This window comes from Nicotiana tabacum, chromosome 15, assembly GCF_000715075.1.
Source record: "Nicotiana tabacum cultivar K326 chromosome 15, ASM71507v2, whole genome shotgun sequence".
NCBI lineage: Eukaryota > Viridiplantae > Streptophyta > Magnoliopsida > Solanales > Solanaceae > Nicotiana > Nicotiana tabacum.
Window position 1 is genome coordinate 70,905,654 of NC_134094.1, and position 21,437 is coordinate 70,927,090.

The following is a 21,437-nucleotide window of genomic DNA, read 5'->3' on the forward strand; positions in this document are numbered from 1 at the left end:
CACATGCATGTAAAATAAATAACTCTCATGCCCAGAAATTTATCTTGCTAGTTACCCATTTTCAGAAAATTTCGAAATTAGGGTTTAGGGTGTAGAATCTTACCTCTAGGACGAAGACGTAGTGAGTTTCCCTTCTTAATCTTTCAAAACTTGGGCAAAAATTGAAGGACAATTATTGGAGAACACCTTCTCACTCTAGGGCACCCTCTCTCACTCTAAAATGTCAGATTATGTCGCAAAAATGGCCCAAAGAGTGTATTTAACTAAATAGGGTCGGGTTTTAAAAACCCAAAAATGGAGCTCCGGAACAAGGTATGCGATCGCATAACCGATATGTGGATCGCATATCGGTCGCATATTTGGTTACAAAATAGCCAAAAGAACTGCCTGTGTATGCGGTCACTATGCGGTCCGCATAACTGTTATGCGGTCGCATAATGCACCGCATAATAGTTATGCGGCCGCATAGTCAACCGCATAGTTGCTTCCAACTGACCCAATCAACTGCCACACTCTGCGGCCATTATGCGGTCTGCAGAGTGGTTCTACGGTCGCATAATGGACCACAGAAATGCACTTTTCTGCCGAAACTTTTCCTTTACTTTTCGGTGCATTGTTCTACAATCCTCAAACACGTAAGCCTAGTTCGGCACCATAAAATATTATTTTCTTTGCAAACTTTACCGGGCTTAGCACTTAAGTACTTCGAAATTTTTTGGGGTGTTACATACACCCTCATTCTACTACCAGGGCATCATTCCATCTCTTCTAAATGCTATTAGTCTTAGACTCCTTTGAGTTCATTCAGGCTATACGGAACATTCTATAACTTAGAAAAACTATTAGCTATCTTGTTTTCATGGGCTTAATCCTGAGGACTTATCCATTTTCGTAACCTTCTTACTTGCCTTTTCTTATCCTTACTCATGTCTTTCTAAAACCTTGTCGCTCTACCATACTTAAGCTTGCGACCTACATATATCTATCTATATTACTTGTAGCCTCTCTTCAACTTGCTTTCACCATAGACTTCCTTATGTTATTTTGGAACATCAAGCGAGACATCATATCTTCTCCAACTCTTATTTACTCTCTTGAATAGATCTCTCGGTGGTTAGAAACCATAGGCTAGAAGATATGCCACTAATGACACCGCTATCATTCTTGGATACTGAATCCCAATGCTTCTAGACCTCTATCTGAAGTATGGATTATTCACAACCTTCTGCACCTAAGTATCTCGTACGTTGTTCATCTTTACCTTACTTACCTTAAAATCTCGCATCGTATCTTCTATCTCTTTCATAACCCCACATCCACATAGGTATGATTTACATCCACAAATTGAAACTCTATTATAATACTTGCACCTCTAGCACATACGCAATCCGGTGGGAGCTTCATACTGACTTCTTATGAGGCTGGTACTTTTCTAATTGGCTTTATAGTAGAGCCGTTATAGAATATGGTTGTTGTGCTATCTCTCTTGCACCTCTGATATTAAGATTGATTCCGCAATGTTCTCAATCATGATTTCTATAATTCTCTAGGTCCAATAATCAGACTCCTGATTTACTTAGTTGATTAAACTCTTTAGTTTCCTCTTCCTTCTGATCAGCCTTCATGTAGGCTTAAACTATCTTCTGATCTGCGGCTCCTGGTATTAGTTATTACTTTAGCCTTTCATGGGCGCTATGGAATATCCATGATACAATCTTCTAACAATTCAATCCTTTGTCTATGTCCTGGGCTCAATTCTTTATTTTAACTTATACCGGAGTCTTCTACGGCTGTATGAATGTCAACATATATGCTGCATGGATAATACTCCGATCTCTTAAGTGTATTTATAACGTAACTAACTCTGGATCATTAATCGAATAATTCTTTTCGTTCCTTCTCAACTTTCTTTAAATACAAGAAATTGCTTTTCCTGGTCATTCTGCCAGTTGTTGCGTGCATACTTAACTTATCTGAGTGCCCATACATTTTGGAATTCCATACAACTCATATAATCTTGAATATCACTTCTGATTTTTACTTCCCGTCCATTAGCCATAGTAGGTGCCACTTTCTTATGGAGTGCATACAACGTTGTCACTTCCTCTTTAGGTCACTGAGCTTAGGTTGAAGCCTTTCTCCTTACTTTTGCAGCTAGTGTTTCATTGTAGTACTTAGGGAGGACCCTTTGATTCTTGTAATGTTGCGAGCTTGTTATATTGTATACCCAAAGAAGTTTTGGATGTTCTTACTCGTCTATAAATATCCGTAGTTACATACCTCTGTGCACTTGTGCTCGTGCGGTTGCTTCTGAACTGAAGTTTTGACTGTCTTCCCAGTGGCATTCTCTTTTATTTCTGCAATACTCATACGATAACTTTAACTACCCCAACTCCTATCTAAAATATTTCTCAAGGGTTCCAATGTCATATCTGCAAGACTGAATTCCCCATGTTGGGGTTCACTCTGTTCATCTTGCATGATCTGCTGATTTGTCAGTAACCTCTTGTCTAGACATGACTAGGCTATTCCTGAAATAACAACTAATTACTCGTTGACCCATTCTCATATCAATATCTCGCAAAATCTTTCTTGGTTTATTTCCTTTGTCCAACCTACCTCTTGCACTGGCTCCTTATTTATCAATAATATTCCAGGCAGGAACCCTTACTTCCTTTCCTTGACATCGTGCTTGCATAATATTCTGGAATCGTAGCATATCTGTAGGATTCAGATAAATGCAATCTCATTCCTTTTTTATTTTTATCGCATTCTTCCTTTACCATTCCATAATTACTAGTACCACGTAATTCTAACTTAATGCCACATCACTCCATATTCCCCCTTTAGGGGAGTACTAAGATTTAGAGCCACAATGATCTACCTATAGATATTTTACCTCTTCCCCTTTGGCATGCGGTATGATTTAGAGCCACGACGACCACCTTTTCCTGCCTTGCGGTAATCCTTCTATACTAAGGATAACAAAATTCTTTATCCACGAGGGTAACACTTAGTGTAACTGGCACACATAGTCCCTTAAGCTTAACTTTGCTCGCATTGCTTGCTTTAGGGAAGCGTCTTCCTGAATGAACTTTAAAGGTTATTCTTCTATCGTCCATTCTATTATCGCCGGAATGCAATCTCTGAAATTTTCACGATGCCGACTATTATCAAATCACTCAGTCCCTAATTCATGCTTAGTTTATCTTGTTCACCAGTCCATACTGATTTCTATTACTCTGGGGTCTAACTTTTCCTCCTGGTAATCACGTTAGAGTCATAATCTTATTTGTTTAAATGAGGATATGACTTTATGGCCTATACTCTTTTGTTTCCTCAAGGCCTGTCAGCTCTCGTCTCTTCCTTCACTTGACTATAGACTCTATAATACTATCATTTATTTTTGATTTACCATTGTCATCCATGTATCACACCCTACTCATAATGCTACATTAACTCTCTTCTTATTTCCCTACTAACATCTCTGTCTATCATTTTATTTTGAAAATTCCAACAAGACATTCTTTTGCTTTTAGCTCCCCTTGCTCCATCCCCTGGCTCTTCGGATTGCCTAACATTCTTTCTCTACTAGGGACGGGAGCCATACTAAGGTAATATTTATCCCTTCAAGGCTTCTAGTGCCTATCTTTGCAGTACTCATATCTGGTTGTACTATTTTAGAGTGCACCATCTGGGTGTCTTACAAGGAGATCTATTAGCACGTTTGCAATATCCTTCAAACAATCCATCCACCATTTTGGGTCACTCTAACCCCAGCCAGATCCTGATATCCCGTCCTTTTCTTAACTACACCTGTTAGCCCCTATAGGGCATAACTGAGATGGGTGTGGCCAATTATACATACCTTTGTTACTGTTGAAGGTAACTCACAATGCCTATATTTTTCTGCCTGAGTTGAAAATGCTGATAATCTTCATTAACTGGTACCTCGTACCCTTCTTATCTTGCTCCTTTTACTTGTTGAAGCTTGTATTTACTTTCTGAATCTCTCATTGCCTGCCACTATAGGGGTGGATATATATCCTTGCCTTAAGGTTCCTTATCGAGAGGCTTACACGTCTTAACACACACATGATCTACTGAAGACCTTACATTTACTCATCATAAGCATCATGCAAAATCAAGTTCCTCTGACTCACCTCTCTCACAGCCACATGCAATCTCTTACCAACTGTCTTTTGGTTGTATGTATCATCTTATTACGAGTAGCATAGAGTTTAGGAGTTTAAATTCTTACAACTGAGCTCGATCTAGAGTAAGAAGAAAGAGTAACAGTCCTAAATGCCCTGTAGCCTCCTGCTTATTAGTATGGTACACGTCACACCCATAAACAAGACTCTACTAGACACGGCTTGTAGACTCCCTAGGACAGAACTGCTGTGATACCACTTTTGTCACGACCCGAACCTGGGGGGGCGAGATCGGCACCCGGTGCCTCACCTATCCTTGCGTACCAACTTGCGACTAAGGGACTCTGAACATATAATGGCATACTTTAGCCATGGGCCACATTGCAAGACAATTGCGAATGCTGACTAAACATCAATATAAAGTTGGGCCGACAAGGCCGTCATAACTACTACGGCTGGCAAACCAACAAAATATACATAAAAAGGCCTACAAGCCCAACATACTGCACTAACTGACATGATATGTCTACAAGCCTCTACTAATGGATATACTGCGATCGGAACAGGGCCCCGACCTACTCATAACATATATACATATATACACAAGATGTACATAAAGCTCTAGACCCGGCGACTCGAAAGGGCATGGAGCTTACCGATCAAGCTGAACTCGGGCAATACCTAATGAGGAGGTCTACCTGTTTGTCTGTCTCAACCTACACGCATGAATGCAGCGCCCCCAGAAAATGAACGTCAGTACGAAATAATGTACCGAGTATGTAAGGCAATATACTGAAAGCTGGAACTTAACTGATAATATAATAACTGAAAGTAACTGGGAGTCAAAGATAATCTGAAGATATGCTTACCTGCAGATACTGACTCAACTCTCTCAATATAGTAAGAAAATAGATGTCCGGCCCTATAAGGCTTGGTATATATACAACAGCTCTGCCGTAGTAGGCTCGCTCATAGGAGCTCGGCCATACTAGGGTCTGCATCTCGGCCAACTGGGCTCGCTCAGAGGTGCTCGGCCACAGTAGGCTCGGTATATAACTTACCATCTGATCAGAGGTTGCCCAATAGAGGCCTGCCCATCGATTATAGCTCGATGGTAATGAAAATATTATAATACTGTATATATAGGCTCTCTGCTCTATTGACTGAAGGAAGACAATACTCAATTAAATATGAAATCCCGTTAAGGAGAATACTGTAATTTATGAGACTAGGATAATGTATATAAATTCGGGAGTATGAACTTCTCTTTATGCCTCGTTATCCAACATATATAATTACGAGATCATGCCAAAATGAAGAAAGGTTTAGTCTTAACATACCTGAGCTGACTCTCTTGACAATTCCTCTAACACACGTCAATTGCGAAAACATGTAACGACGGATCGAAGTAGGAGAAAATTCGTACGATTTTTTTGAGAAGGATTGCACCGTACTCCCTTAAAATTGCAAAATCCCGTTGCTACATTTTAATATGAATTTGTTGAGCATTCATCCGTTACCTTTTGTAGTGTAGTATGAACTTGATGAAGTAATTCACATTACTATTGAAAAAACGGATCATTGTAAGTGTGACCCTTCTTTATATGGTGATTTTAGAGAAAATTTTGTATTAGTGGGTGTGGGCCCCACTTGTGTCTTAGTTGGCCAAGGACACCTCCAAGTTTTGCCACCTTTTTCTTGTATTCAAGAGTCATGTTTATGTAAGGTATTTGGCTGCCACGTTAATCTCCATTAGGCTTATCCAAAATATTTTATTTCATTACCAATCCATTAATTAACTTGGTAATTTTCCACTAATCCAATAATTAACCAATTACCCACATAATTAAGAATTATCTCAAATTACTTAAAATACTACTCACTTTTAACATAAGTTATACACCTTACTATCATGATAATGTAGTACCTTGTATAACACTAGTCCATAAATACCAGGTATTATAGCTCGGATCGTATTTTATCCCAAATTGTCAAACTTCAACGAAACTCATTTTCTTCGATTTGCTTACCCTCTCACCTTCACGAATTTACTTATCCCTTGTTTCAAATAGCATAATACTTATAATCCTAAAATAATCTCATTCCCGAGCTTACGCCGATTAACTTACGACGAAACTTTAACGTACAAAAATGAGGGATGTGACATCTCATTTCCGAGCTTTCATCAATTTTGTTTATGGGGTAATTTCACGTACAAAAACATATGGGGTGTAACATTATTCCCCCTTTGGAACATTCTTCCTCGAATGTTGACTGATGCACTTATCATTCTCCTAACTCATAGCTCTTGCGAATACTTTAATATTCTCCTTGCCATTTAGGCAACTGTTCTTTGATATAATTTATTTTTGACATAATTTAATTGACGATTAACTATTCTTTGATATATTTATTTACGACATAATTTCACGTACAAAAAAATATGGGGTGAAACAATAGGACAATTTAGATATGCAAGAAAAGCATTTAGACACAAGTAGAAAATTAGCATGGAATTATGGGAGGGGTGGACAATTTAATACAAGGATCACTAAATGACAAGTAACAATTATGGCATGGAAGACAAATAAGCATGTAGCAATTAAGGCATGTAACAAGATATACTATGAAGTAATGAAAACATAGAAGTAAGCAACACAACGGCGCATATACACTCGTCATCTAGAATATACGCCGTTTCACATGAAGTTCCCATACCATATAGTTCAAGGGTTCCTCGTTACCTCAAATCAAGGTTAGACCAAACACTTACTTTGCCCCGCAACTCAAGCAATCACTTAACCACAGCCTTGCCCTTTGAACAAGCCTCCAAACCAACCAAATCTAGCAAATTATTGACCAAATATTAAAAATAAGCTTTAGAAACTACCCACAAATGAAAGAGGTTTAATTTAGATCATTTTTGAAAAATCATCAAAAAAGTCAATCCCGGGCTTGCTGAGGTCAAAATTGAGATTCGGACCAAAACCTGATTACCCAATTACCCCCAAGCTTGGTTATGTGATTTGTTTCAAAATCCGACCCCAATTCGAGGTCTAAATCTCAATTTTACAAAAATCTCCAATTCTACCCCAATCACTAATTTCTATCATGAAAATTCTAAATTTGATATTGAAATCTCATGAAATGTAATGAGTAATTGAAAAGAAATTAATTAAAGTCACATACTAATGAATTTAGGAAGAAAAGTCTCTTGGAAAATCGCCTCTAAGGTGTTTAGGGTTGAGAAGTTGTGAGAAATGAGCTAAGTCCCGTTTTCCCCTCTTTTACCCAACTACGGATGTCGCAATTGCGATGGCTAATACGCAATTGCGAACATCGCAAATGCGAGACAAGGGTCGCAAATGCGAACCCTGTCTCAGAGCTACAGAAGTCGCAGATGCGATATTTGGTTCGCAAATGCGAAATCCCAACCTTTGCAAATGCGGACCAATCCTTCTTAAGTGCGAAGGTAGGAATAAGACACGGACTGCGCACACAACTCGAGAAACATTAAACAGAGCTAATCGAGGTCTCGAAAAATAGGAATAGAGGCTAAATCTCAAAATGACCTATCGGGTCATCACATTCTCCACCTCTAAAACAAACGTTCGTCCTCAAACAGACATAGAAAACTACTTGGACTGGTGAAAAGTGTGGGTATCTACTCCGCATATCGGACTCGGACTCCCACGTAGCTTCCTCGATCGGCTAACGTCTCCACTGCTCTCGAACTGAAGGATAACTCTTAGACCTCAACTTCCGGACTTGCCGTGCTAAAATGGCCACTGACTCCTCCTCGTAAGTTAAATCCTTGTCCAATTGGACTGAGCTGAAATCTAATACATAGGACAGATCACCGTGATACTTCTAGAGCATGGACACATGAAACACCGGAGGGACTGCTGATAAACTAGATGGCAATGCAAGCTTGTAGGCCACCTCACCCACTCTCTCAAGAACCTCAAAAGGTCCGATATACAACATCACGAAGCAGAACCCTTTTCGAACCTCATCACACCCTTTATGGGTGAAACACGTAGCAGAACCCTCTCGTCAACCATGAATGCAACATCACGAACTCTACGATCGGCATAAATCTTCTGCCTAGACTGAGCTATGCAAAGTCGATAATGAATCATCTTGACCTTTTCCAAGGCATCCTGAACCAAATCGGTACCCAGCAACCAAGACTCTCCTAGCTCAAAAAAACCAACTGGCAAACGATACCACCTCCCATATAGTGCCTCATTGGGATCCATCTGAATACTTGATTGGTAGTTGTTGTTGTAGGCAAACTCCGCAAGAGGCAAGAGCTGATCCCAAGAACCCTAAAAATCTATCACACAGCTGCGAAGCATATCCTCCAATATCTGAATGGTGCGCTCGGACTATCCGTCTGTCTGGGGGTGAAATGGTGTACTCAACTCAATCCGTGTGCCTAGCTCACACTGTACGTCCCTCCAGAAGTGCGATGTGAACTGCGTGCCCCAATCTGAAATAATAGACACTGGCACACCGTGTAGACAAAACATCTCACAGATATAGATCTCCAACAATCGCTCCGAAGAATAGGTAACTGCCACTAGAATGAAATGTGCCGACTTGTTTAATCCATTTACCGAAGCAAATCCAACACTCACAAACAAATATAACTTTATACAATTCATTTTGGCGCGCAAGCCGATCCCATCATATCATCATCTGCCAATAACAAAATCTGTCTTTATTTCACCATTTCAACTCATTACCTTTCAATTTCTGCTGCAGCGTGCAACGCGCTCCCCAAACATTTTCAATCAACAATAGCAATTCAACAACTAAGATTTACAAGAATTTCAACATCAAGAGAGTAAATGTAAGTAATGGAGAATAACATGATAATCAAAGAATCTCGAACAACTCGAATGTCTCAACTTTACTAACTCCACGATATCTATCCATTTAACAACTTATACTAATGAAACTACATAATTGAAGGCACCAAATATTACAAAACTATAAGACAAGCAAGACATAGGACAATTTAGATATGCAAGAAAAGCATTTAGACACAAGTAGCAAATTAGCATGGAATTGTGGGAGGGGTGGACAATTTAATACTAGAATCACTAAATGACAAGTAATAATTATGGCATGGAGGCCAAATAAGCATGTAGCAATTAAGGCATGTAACAAGATATACTATGAAGTAACGAAAACATAGAAGCAAGCAACACAACGACGCATATACACTCGTCATCTCGCATATACGCTGTTTCACACGAAGTTCACATACCATGTAGTTCAAGGGTTCCTCGTTACCTCAAATCAAGGTTAGACCCAATACTTACCTTGCTCCGCAACTCAAGCAATCACTTAACCATAGCATTGCTTTTTGAAAAAGCCTCCAAACCAACCAAATCTAGCAAATTATTGACAAATAATTAAAATTAAACTTTAGAAACTATCCACAAATGAAAGAGGTCCAATTTAGATCATTTTTTAAAAAATGTCAACAAAAGTCAACCCCGGGCCCGCTTGGGTCAAAATCGAGATTCGGACCAAAACCCGATTACCCAATTACCCCCGAGCCCGATTATGTGATTTGTTTCAAAATCCGACCCTAATTCGAGGTCTAAATCTCAATTTTACAAAAATCCCTAATTTCTACCCAAATCCCAAATTTCTACCATGAAATTTTAATGAGTAATTGAAAAGAAATGGATAAAAGTCACATACCAATGAATTTAGGAAGAAAGTCTCTTGGAAAATCACCTCTAGGGTGTTTAGGGTTAAGAAGTTATGAGAAATGAGCTAAGTCCCGTTTTTCCCCTCTTTTACCCAGCTGCGGATGTTGCAATTGCGATTGCTAGTATGCAATTGTGAACATAGCAAATGCGAGACAAGGGTCGCCAATGCGAACCTTGTCTCGGAGCTACAGAAGTTGCAAATGCGATATTTGGTTCGCAAATGCGAAATCCCAACCTTTGCAAATGCTAACCAATCCTTCGCAAATGCGAAGGTAGGAATAAGACACGGACTGCGCACACAACTCGAGAAATGTTAAACCGAGCTAATCGAGGTTTCGGAACGTGGGAATAGAGGCTAAATCTCAAAATGACCTATCGGGTCATCACATTCTCCACCTCTAAAATAAACGTTCGTCCTCGAACGGACATAGAAAAGTACTTGGACTGGTGAAAAGTGTGGGTATCTACTCCGCATATCAGACTCGGACTCCTACGTAGCTACCTCGATCGACTGACGTCTCCACTGCACTCGAACTAAAGTATAACTCTTAGACCTAAACTTCCGGACTTGCCGTGCTAAAATGGCCACTGACTCCTCCTCGTAAGTCAAATCATTGTCCAATTGGGCTGAGCTGAAATCTAATACATAGGATAGATCACCGTGATACTTCTGGAGCATGGACACGTGAAACACCGGATGGACTGCTGATAAACTAGGTGGCAATGCAAGCTTGTTGGACACCTTACCCACTCTCTCAAGAATCTCAAAAGATCCCATATACCCAGGGTTTAACTTTCCCATCTTTCCAAACCTCATCACACCCTTCATGGGTGAAACACGGAGCAGAACCCTCTCGCCAACCATGAATGCAACATCACGAACTCTATGATCGGCATAACTCTTCTTCCTAGACTGAGCTGTGCAAAGTCGATCCTGAGTCATCTTGACCTTTTCCAAGGCATCCTGAACAAAATCGGTACCCAACAACCAAGCCTCTCCTGGATCAAACAAACCAACTGGCGAACGACAGCACCTCCCATATAGTGCCTCATAGGGAGCCATCTGAATACTCGATTGGTAGCTGTTGTTGTAGGCAAAATCCCCAAGCGACAAGAACTGATCCCAAGAACCCCCGAAATCTATCACACATGCACGAAGCATATCTTCCGATAAATGAATGGTGCGCTCGGACTGTCCGTCTGTCTGGGGGTGAAATGATATACTCAACTCAACCCGTGTTCCTAGCTCACACTGTACGGCCCTCCAGATGTGCGATGTGAACTGCGTGCCCCGATCTGAAGTAATGGACACCAACATACCGTGCAGACAAAAAATATTGCGGTTATAGATCTCTGCCAACCTGTCACGCCCCAAAACCGAGGAGCGCGACCGGCGCTCAACCAAGTGAACTAGTCGAGCAAGCCTACGTTACATCAACCTCTCATCATAACTCATGCATGGTTTATCAAAACATAATTAGATCATGACTTTCATATTGAATACATTTGGCTCAATGGCCCATAATTTGTTTTATTTTTATTTTTTTCTTTTTCACTCGTGATGGGTACATAGCTTCATAAATATCCATGAACATAAATACATGACAAAACTCAAAACTTAAGTACATGACCCACAGTGTACATGAAGCTTCTATGATAATAGATACCTAAGTACATAGTACCAATTAGACTCGAGCGCCCAATGGAATTGTTGCAGGCTCACCATAATCTGATGCACAGAAGATCCCCACCAAAGATCTATATCATCAGGTAGAAGTATACCTACATCTATTAAAAGATGCAGTGCCCCCGGCAAAAGGGACGTTAGTACTGTCGAATAGTACTAGTATGTATAACTAAACACCCTCTCAATAGAACAATTAATATTACAAGGAGGAAAAATCACAAAATCAATGAAAGTTTCGAACAATACCAAAACATCAAGTAGGTTGAAATATCAAGCCTTATTATACTTTCATCATTCTAAACTTCTTTTAGGGTCAACTGAGCCATATGATCTATACGCGGAACACATAATATAAAGTAATTGAAACAACATGTACAAACAAGGCCAATGAAAATGACTCATAATGTCTGCGTTAACAATGCGTCTTACTTGACCGTCCATATCCCTCCCTTATCTTACCTCTATGCATTTCATAGACCGTCCCTAGTGTTCTCATATCATATTATACACCTATGCATTTCATAGACCGTTCATAGGATTGCATACACAATACACCTATACGTTTCATAGACCGTTCATAGGATTCCATACACAATACACCTATACGATTCATAGACCGTTAATAGGATTCACATATACCATACGATACACATGTGCATTTCATAGACCGATCACAGTGTTTACTTATACAATACACTTGTGCGTTTCATAGACCGTTCACAGTGTTAACTTACACAATACACCTATGCGTTTCATAGACCATTCACAGTGTTTACTTACACAATACACCTGTGCGTTTCATAGACCGTTCACTGTGTTTACTTACACAATACACCTGTGCGTTTCATAGACCGTCCACAGGATTTCATATCACAATGTACCTATGCGTTCATAGACTGTCCACAAGATTTCATAACACAATGTACCTATGCGTTCATAGACCGTCCATAGGATTTCATAACATAATGTACCTATGCGTTCATAGACCGTCCACAGGATTTCATAACACAATGTACCTATGCGTTCATAGACCATCTACAGGATTTCATAACACAATGTACCTATGCGTTCATAGACCGTCCACAGGATTTCATAACACAATGTACCTATGCGTCCCATAGACCGTCCATAGGGTTCATAACACATCATTATACATATAACCATGTATAAACTCAAAGCGATATGATTAACATTACATTAAGGTCGTAAGTTCCCGGATCATTGGAACACTTCATTTTCATGACCATCATGGAGAAACATAGAACATTACATTAGCACATGCATGGTGAATCAGTATGTCAATTTCAATGGCACATAAGCCCAATTTCCTTTCTTAAGGTTCATCATCATTTAGCATAGGACATCTCCCTTCCATCTCGTTATTCACTCACTTGACATCTTGAGGTCAGTAGCTAAGTTCATGATTCCTGAGGACTTAACATCAAAGTCGTTTACATACATTATTTCAGAAGAATACAACTATAGTTGAAACCATTGGGACATACAACACCTCATAATTCTCATTTAGGCGAACAACCACATTTCATCTTCATACTATCACTTCATTAGTACTTTCAATTACATACAACATCATTATTTCACTGGTTCCCTTTTAGCCATACATATTATTCTTCATTCATGGCACGGTGGCCGTATCTTATATTCCATACTTTCATTTCATTACTTTCAATACTCATCATCATATTTCACACATCATTTCATTTCATTGGCTCTATTCGCCACAATCATAACTTTCATTATTTGTACGGTGTCTACACTTTATATCCCCAACTCACTACTTTCACTTTCAAGCATCTTTATAAATTATCGATAACAAAGAATCTCAAATCACGACTTTTAGTACACCTCTGAGCAAATAAGAGTCTTATGTACATTGAGACTTCTTAAACAATTTGGCATAATAGCCTTCATTTGAAACACTACTTGGAGTCATAATATGTTTATACCCAACTCATGCTTTGAACACATTCCCGAAGGATAACATCATATGATAAGAGTATCCAAAATACATTTTGAATATATACCTTTCAACACAAAGCTTATTTGGAATAATTGATTTATAAAGAATAACTCGGGACTTACAAGAGCATCATGGAATTCTATTCTATGAAAGAAGTTTAGCCAACATGCCTCGCTTTGAGCTTTCCTTAAATTACTACAACGTTACGGAAATTCTAGCAATTCCAATATATTTTGAGAAATAACAAAATTGAACCATAATTAGGAAGATATTCATGGTCTCAGCTCGTTTGAGCATTTTATCAAACACTAGGTGTGCAAATTTAACTACAAGGTTCTTCTACAAGATTTCCTTCACTCCATAACACAATCTTTACTTATTTGAGCTCAACAATCTTCCCACAAACCTTATTGGTACAAGCATATAAATATAATACTCTTACACCCAAGAATCATACTCCCAACAACCAATCCTTTACCACAAACTCGAAATTGAAGATTAAGGGTTTAAATCTTACCTCTTAGATGAAGATCTTGTGATTAGCTTCCTTGATTCTTGAAGATTAGATGATTATAATGTTAGGTTCATTCCTTCTCTCTCTAAAATGCTCTTACCTCTCTCTAAAACCCTCAGAAAAACACCCCAAAATAAGCCCCAAAACCTATTTATCAAAATGGGGCCGGGTTATAAAAATAGGAAAATTGACCCTCCGAACTCAGCTATGTGGTCGCACAATGGACCGCACAATTGGTGTGCGGCTCGCATAATGGTCACACAATTCGGTGCCCAGAACTCGGCTTCACTGGACAGGTCTGAAACCATTTTGCAGTCGCATAACTACTTCTGCGCTTGCATAATGGTTCTGCGATCGCAGAATTGGTCGCGGACGCATTTTTCCATCCTTTGGTAATTTGGTCATAACTTATTGTAGGAATATCCAAATGAAGAACGGTTTGAAGCGCTGGAAACTAGACTCAAAGATATTTAATTGGATAGGTAATAAACCATATAACTCTTCATATCAAGACAGATATGCTCGTTTGAATTTAGGTATTGTGCGAACTCACTAGAAACTTTATTCTATCATGAACTTTTCAACTTGCCTTAGCCTTGGGGCTCTTCTTAGACCACAAACCATTCTTAGTGCACTTCATACATATATTATCAAGATCAATTGATATCATTCTTATAATAGCCCTTGTCTGCACATAAAATAATATAATTAGCGCACATCAACTTTCTTACTAGCGCTCAAGTACTTCATAATTTTCCGGGTTTTACACAACCACTACGAAGAATAGGTAACTGCCACTGGAATGAAATGTACCGACTTGCTTCATCCAATTACCGAAGAAAATATAATACTCACAAACAAATATAACTTTAAACAATATGTTGCGTCGTACAAACCGATCCCACCATATCATCATCTGCCAATATCATAATCCGTCTTTATTCCACCATTTCAACTCATTACCTTCCAATTTCCGTTATAGCGTGCAACCCGCTCCCAAAACAATTTCAATCAATAATAGCAATTTTGCAACCAAGATTTACAAGAATTGCTACATCAAGAGAGTAATGTAAGTAATGGAGAATAACATGATAATCAAAGAATCTCGAACAACACGGATGTCTCAACTTTACTAACTCCACGATATCTGTCCATTTAACAACTTATACAAATGAAACTACATAATTGAAGGCAACAAATATTACAAAACTATAAGACAAGCAAGACATAGGACAATTTAGATATGCAAGAAAAGCATTTAGACACAAGTAGCAAATTAGCATGGAATTGTGGGAGGCGTGGACATTTTAATACTAGAATCACTAAATGACAAGTAATAATTATGGCATGGAGGCCAAATAAGCATGTAGCAATTAAGGCATGTAACAAGATATACTATGAAGTAACGAAAACATAGAAGCAAGCAACACAACGACGCATATACACTCGTCATCTCGCATATACGCCGTTTCACACGAAGTTCACATACCATGTAGTTCAAGGGTTCCTCGTTACCTCAAATCAAGGTTAGACCCAATACTTACCTTGCTCCGCAACTCAAGCAATCACTTAACCACAGCATTGCTTTTTGAATAAGCCTCCAACCCAACCAAATCTAGCAAATTATTGACCAAATAATTCAAAATAATCTTTAGAAACTACCGACAAATGAAAGAGGTTTAATTTAGATCATTTTTGAAAAAAATGTCAACAAAGGTCAACCACGGTCCCGCTTGGGTCAAAATCGGGATTCAGACCAAAACACGATTACCCAAATACCCCCGAGCCTGGTTATGTGATTTGTTTCAAATTCCGACCCCCAATTCGAGGTTAAATCTCAATTTTATAAAAATTCCCAATTCTACCCAAATCCCTAATTTCTACCATGAAAATTCTAAATTTGATATTGAAATCTCATGAAATATAACGGGTAATTGAAATGAAACGGATTAAAGTCACATACCAATGAATTTAGGAAGAAAAGTCTCTTGGAAAATAACCTCTAGGGTGTTTAGGGTTGAGAAGTTGTGAGAAATGAGCTAAGTCCCAATTTTCCCCTCTTTTACCCAGCTGCGGATGTCGCAATTGCGATGGCTAGTATGCAATTGCGAACATCGCAAATGCGAGAAAAGGGTCACAAATGCGAACCCTTTCTCAGAGCTATAGAAGTAGCAAATGTGATATTTGGTTCGCAAATGCGAAATCCCAACCTTTGCAAATGCGGACCAATCCTTCGCAAATGCGGACCAATCCTTCGCAAATGCGAAGGTATGAATAAGACACGGTCTGTGCACATAACCCGAGAAATGCTAAACCAAGCTAATCGAGGTCTCCGAATATGGGAATAGAGGCTGAATATCAAAAACCTATCGGGTCATTACATTCTCCACCTATAAAATAAACATTCATCCTCGAACGGACATAGAGAAGTACTGGACTGGTAAAAAGTGTGGGTATCTACTCCGCATATCGGACTCGGACTCCCACGTAGCTGCCTCGATCGGCTGACGTCTCCATTGCACTCGAACTGAAGGATAACTCTTAGACCTCAACTTTCGGACTTGCCGTGATAAAATGGCCACTGACTCCTTCTCGTAAGTCAAATCCTTGTCCAATTAGACTGAGCTGAAATATAATATATAGGACAGATCATCGTGATACTTCTGGAGCATGGACATATGAAACACCGGATGGACTGCTGATAAACTAGGTGGCAATGCAAGTCAACCACTCTCTCAAGAATCTTAAAAGGCTCGATATACCTAGGGTTTAACTTTCCCTTCTTTCCGAACCTCATCACACCCTTCATGGGTGAAACACGAAGCAGAACCCTCTCGCCAACCATGAATGCAACATCACGAACTCTATGATCAGCATAATTCTTCTGCCTAGATTGAGCTGTGCAAAGTCAATCCTGAATCATCTTGACCTTTTCCAAGGCATCTTGAACCAAATCGGTACCCAACAACCAAGCCTCTCCTAGCTCAAACAAACTAACTAGCGTACGACACCACCTCCCAAATAGTGCCTCATAGGGAGACATCTGAATACTCGATTTGTAGCTGTTATTGTAGGCAAACTCCGCAAGCGGCAAGAACTGATCCCAAGAACCCCCGAAATCTAGCACGTAGGCGCGAAGCATATCTTCCAATATATCAGTGGTGTGCTCAGACTGTCCGTCTGTCTGGGGGTGAAATTATGTACTCAACTCAACCCGTGTGCCTATCTCACGCTGTACGGCCCTCCAGAAGTGCGATGTGAACTGCGTGCCCCGATCTGAAATAATGGACACTAGCACACCGTGTAGATAAAGAATCTCGCGGATATAGATCTCCGCCAACCGATCCGAAGAATAGGTAATTGCCACTGGAATGAAATGTGCCGACTTGGTTAACCTGTCCACAATCACCTATATCGCTGAAAATTTCTTCTGAGTCCGTTGGAGCCCAACCACAAAATCCTTGGTAATACGCACCCACTTGCACTCAGGAATCTCAAGCCTCTGAAGTATACCACCAGGCCTCTGATGCTCATACTTTACATGCTGACAGTTCAAACACCGAGATATATATGCAACTATATCCTTCTTCATCCATCTCCACCAATAATGCTACCTCAAATCCCGGTACATCTTGGCGGCACCCAGATGAATGGAATACCGCGAACTATGGGCCTCCTCAAGAATCAACTCACAAAGCCCATCCACATTGGGCACACAAATCTGACCCTGCATCCGCAAAACCCCATCACCTCCAATGGTAACCTGCTTGGAATCCCCGTGTCGTGTCCTTAAGGACAAACAAATGGGGGTCGTCATACTGACGCTCTCTCATGTGCTCCCTCAAGGAAGACCGAGAAACATCAAGTCATGAACATGGTAATTTGTCTCGTGAAACTTCAACTACCGCAATGCGTAAACAATCACCCTGCCATACTGCATTAATGCTGCACCGATCCCAACACTCGATACATCATAATACACCATATAGGATCCTGAACCCTTGGGTAATGCCAACACCGGGGCTGTAGTCAAGGTAGTCTTGAGCTTTTGAAAGCTCAACTCACACTCATCCGACCGCCTAAATGGGGCACCCTTTTGAGTCAATCTAGTCAATAGGGCTGCGATGGATGAAAACCTCTCCACGAACCGGCGACAGTACCCTGCCAGGAAGCTCCGAATCTCTGTAGCTGAAGTAGGTCTAGGCCAGTTCTAAACTGCCACAATCTTCTTAGGATCCACTTTTATGCCCTCGGTCGATACAACATTCCCCAAAAAGGCGACTGAGTCCAACCAAAACTCACACTTTGAAAACATGGCATATAACTGACTATCTCTCAGAGTCTAAAGTACAACTCTAAGATGCTGCTCATGCTCCCCTCGACTGTGGGAGTAGATCAAGATATCATCAATGAATACGATCACAAAAGAATCCAAGTAGGGCTTAAATACCCGGTTCATCAAGTCCATGAATGTTGCTGGGGCATTTGTCAAGCCAAATGACATCACTGGGAACTCGTAATGCCCGTACCGAGTTCGAAAAGCTATCTTAGGGACATCCGATGCCCTAATCTTCAACTGATGGTAGCCAGATCGAAAATCAATCTTCAAAAACACTTTGGCACCCTAAAGTTGATCAAATAAGTCGTCAAACTTTGGCATTGTATACTTGTTCTTGTTAGTGACTTTGTTCAGTTGCCGATAATCTATGCACATCCTCATCGAACCATTCTTTTTCTTCATGAACAACACGGGTGCACCCCAAGGCGAGACACTAGGTCTAATGAATCCCTTATCAAGAAAATCTCGCAACTAATCCTTCAGTTCCTTCAACTCAAGTGGCACTATACGGTATGGTAGAAGAAATGGGCTGAGTGCCCGGAGCCAGATCAATACAGAAGTCAATATCTCCGTCGGGTGGCATCCCCGGTAGATCTATAGGAAACACCTCTGGAAACTCATGCACAACAGGTGCTGAATCCATGGAAGGAACTTCCGCACTCGAATCGCGAACATAGGCCAAATATGCTAGACACCCCTTCTCGACCATTTGTAGAGCCTTCACATAAGAAATAACCTTGCTAGTAGAATGGCAAGGAGTCCCCCTCCACTCTAATTGGGGAAATCCCGACATAGCTAAGGTCACTATCTTCGCGTGACATTCCAATATAGCATGATAAGATAACAACTAATCCACGCTCAAACTAACATAAAAATCCACCATATCAAGAAGTATGAGATCTATACTAGTCTCCAGGCTCCGAATAGAAACCACACACGAGTGATAAACATGATCTACAATAATAGAATCTCCTATAGGTGTGGACACATATACAGGAGCACTCAAAGAATCATGAGGCACAATCAGATATGAAGCAAAATAGGATGACACATTGGAAGAAGTAGAACCCATATCAAATAGATCTAAATCATCTCTATGGCACAGCGGAACAATATGGTGATGACTGCGTCAGATGACTCTGCCTCAAGTCTAGTTGGGAATGCATAAAAATGGGGCTGGGCTCTACCACTCTAACCTTTGCCCCTCGGGCGACCCCTAGCTGACTGACCTCCACCTCTAATGGCATGACCTCCACCTCTAATGATCTGACCCTTGCCCTTAGCTAGCTGTGCGGACAGTGGAGCAATCGGTGCCAGTATGATGGCACGAGAACCCTGCTGAGGTCTGCTGCTCGAAAATCTAGGGAAATACCTCCTGATGTGACCTATGCCCCCACACTCAAAGCACTCTCTCAGCTGCTGAGGCTGATGAAGCTAAGACTGACCTTGACAGCCCGGATAGTCACTGTAGTAGCTTTGAACCGGTGGTGCACTGATAGGAGCTGAAGGTGCACTAAATGCTAGCTAAGAACCACGACCACCCGAAGCATTGTGGGCTACCTGAAGAGCTGACTGAATCGACCTAGGAGGATGGACTCTACCAAAAGAACCCCTGCCTCCAGATAAGGGACCATTAGAATAACCAAAATGACGGGGTCTCTTCTCAGATGTCGACCCTCTATCCTGACTGCGAACCATCTCGATCCGTCAAGCAATCTTCACGGCCCTCTAGAAAGAAATATCATCCCCCGTCTCCTTGGCCATCTAAAGCCTGATGCCGAAGGTAAGACCATCAATAAACCATCTCACCCTCTCCCTATCTATAGGAATCAACATAGCTGCATGACGGGTCAGGTCCACAAATCTGGTCTCGTACTGGGTGACGCACCCTCTTGAAGGCGCTCAAACTGCCGACGGTACTCCTCTCTTAGAGTAAAAGGAATAAACTTCTCGAGGAATAGCTATGAAAACTGATCCCAGGTAAGTGAAGGTGCACCGACTGGTCTGATCCGCTCAAAATACCGCCACCACCTCTTGGTAGAGCTGGTCATCCGCAACACTACCAATTTGACCCTATTGGTCTCAACAATACCCATGTTGCACAACACCTCGTGCCAACGGTCCAAGTAATCATGTGGGTTCTCAGAGGGTTCACCGCTATAATGAACAGGAAAGAGCTTGGTGAACTTGTCTAACCTCATTAATCCCTCAGAAGACATCACGGGCCTCTCCTCGGGCTGTGTAGCAACTACGGGCTGACCTATTCCAACTACTGGAGCTGTCGGAGTCTGATATAGGGGAGCCACCTGCTCTGGGTTGTGAGTAGCGAGAGTCTGTGCTCCTTCCGCAGCCTGAGAGATGACTGGTGCCACCGGAAATACATCGGCCTGGGCCACGCTCTCCATAAGGCCCACTAGGCGGACTAGAGCATCCTGAAGCACTGGAGTGGCTATGAGTCCCTTTAGGACCTGATCTGGTCTGACGGTGTCACACGCCGAACATGGAGAGCATGACCAGCGCTAAACCAAGTAAACCCTATCGAACAAGCCTACTTTACATCAGCATCTCATCATAACTCATTCTTGATTTATCAAAACATCATTAGATCATGGCTTTTAAATTGAATACATTTGGCTGAATGGCCTACAATCTTTCTCAAGATCTATAAATAGCTGTAAATACTGTGAACATAAATACATGACAAAACTCAAATCATTAATTACATGACCCACAGTGTACATGGAGCTTCTATGACAATAAATACCTAAATACATAAAATGAACTAGGCCCAAACACCCACTAGAACTGTAGCGGGTTCACCATAAGTTGAGTAGTGAAGAAGATCCCTATCAAAGATCCATATCATCCGGTAGAAGTATACCCGCATCCATTAAAAGATGCAGCGCCCCCGTCAAAAGGGATATGAGTACATGTGGAATAGTACTTGTATGTAAGGCAGACAAAACAACATATGAAAATACGGCAACTCAAATAAGAGGCAAATAAAGTACACCAAGAAACTACGAAACA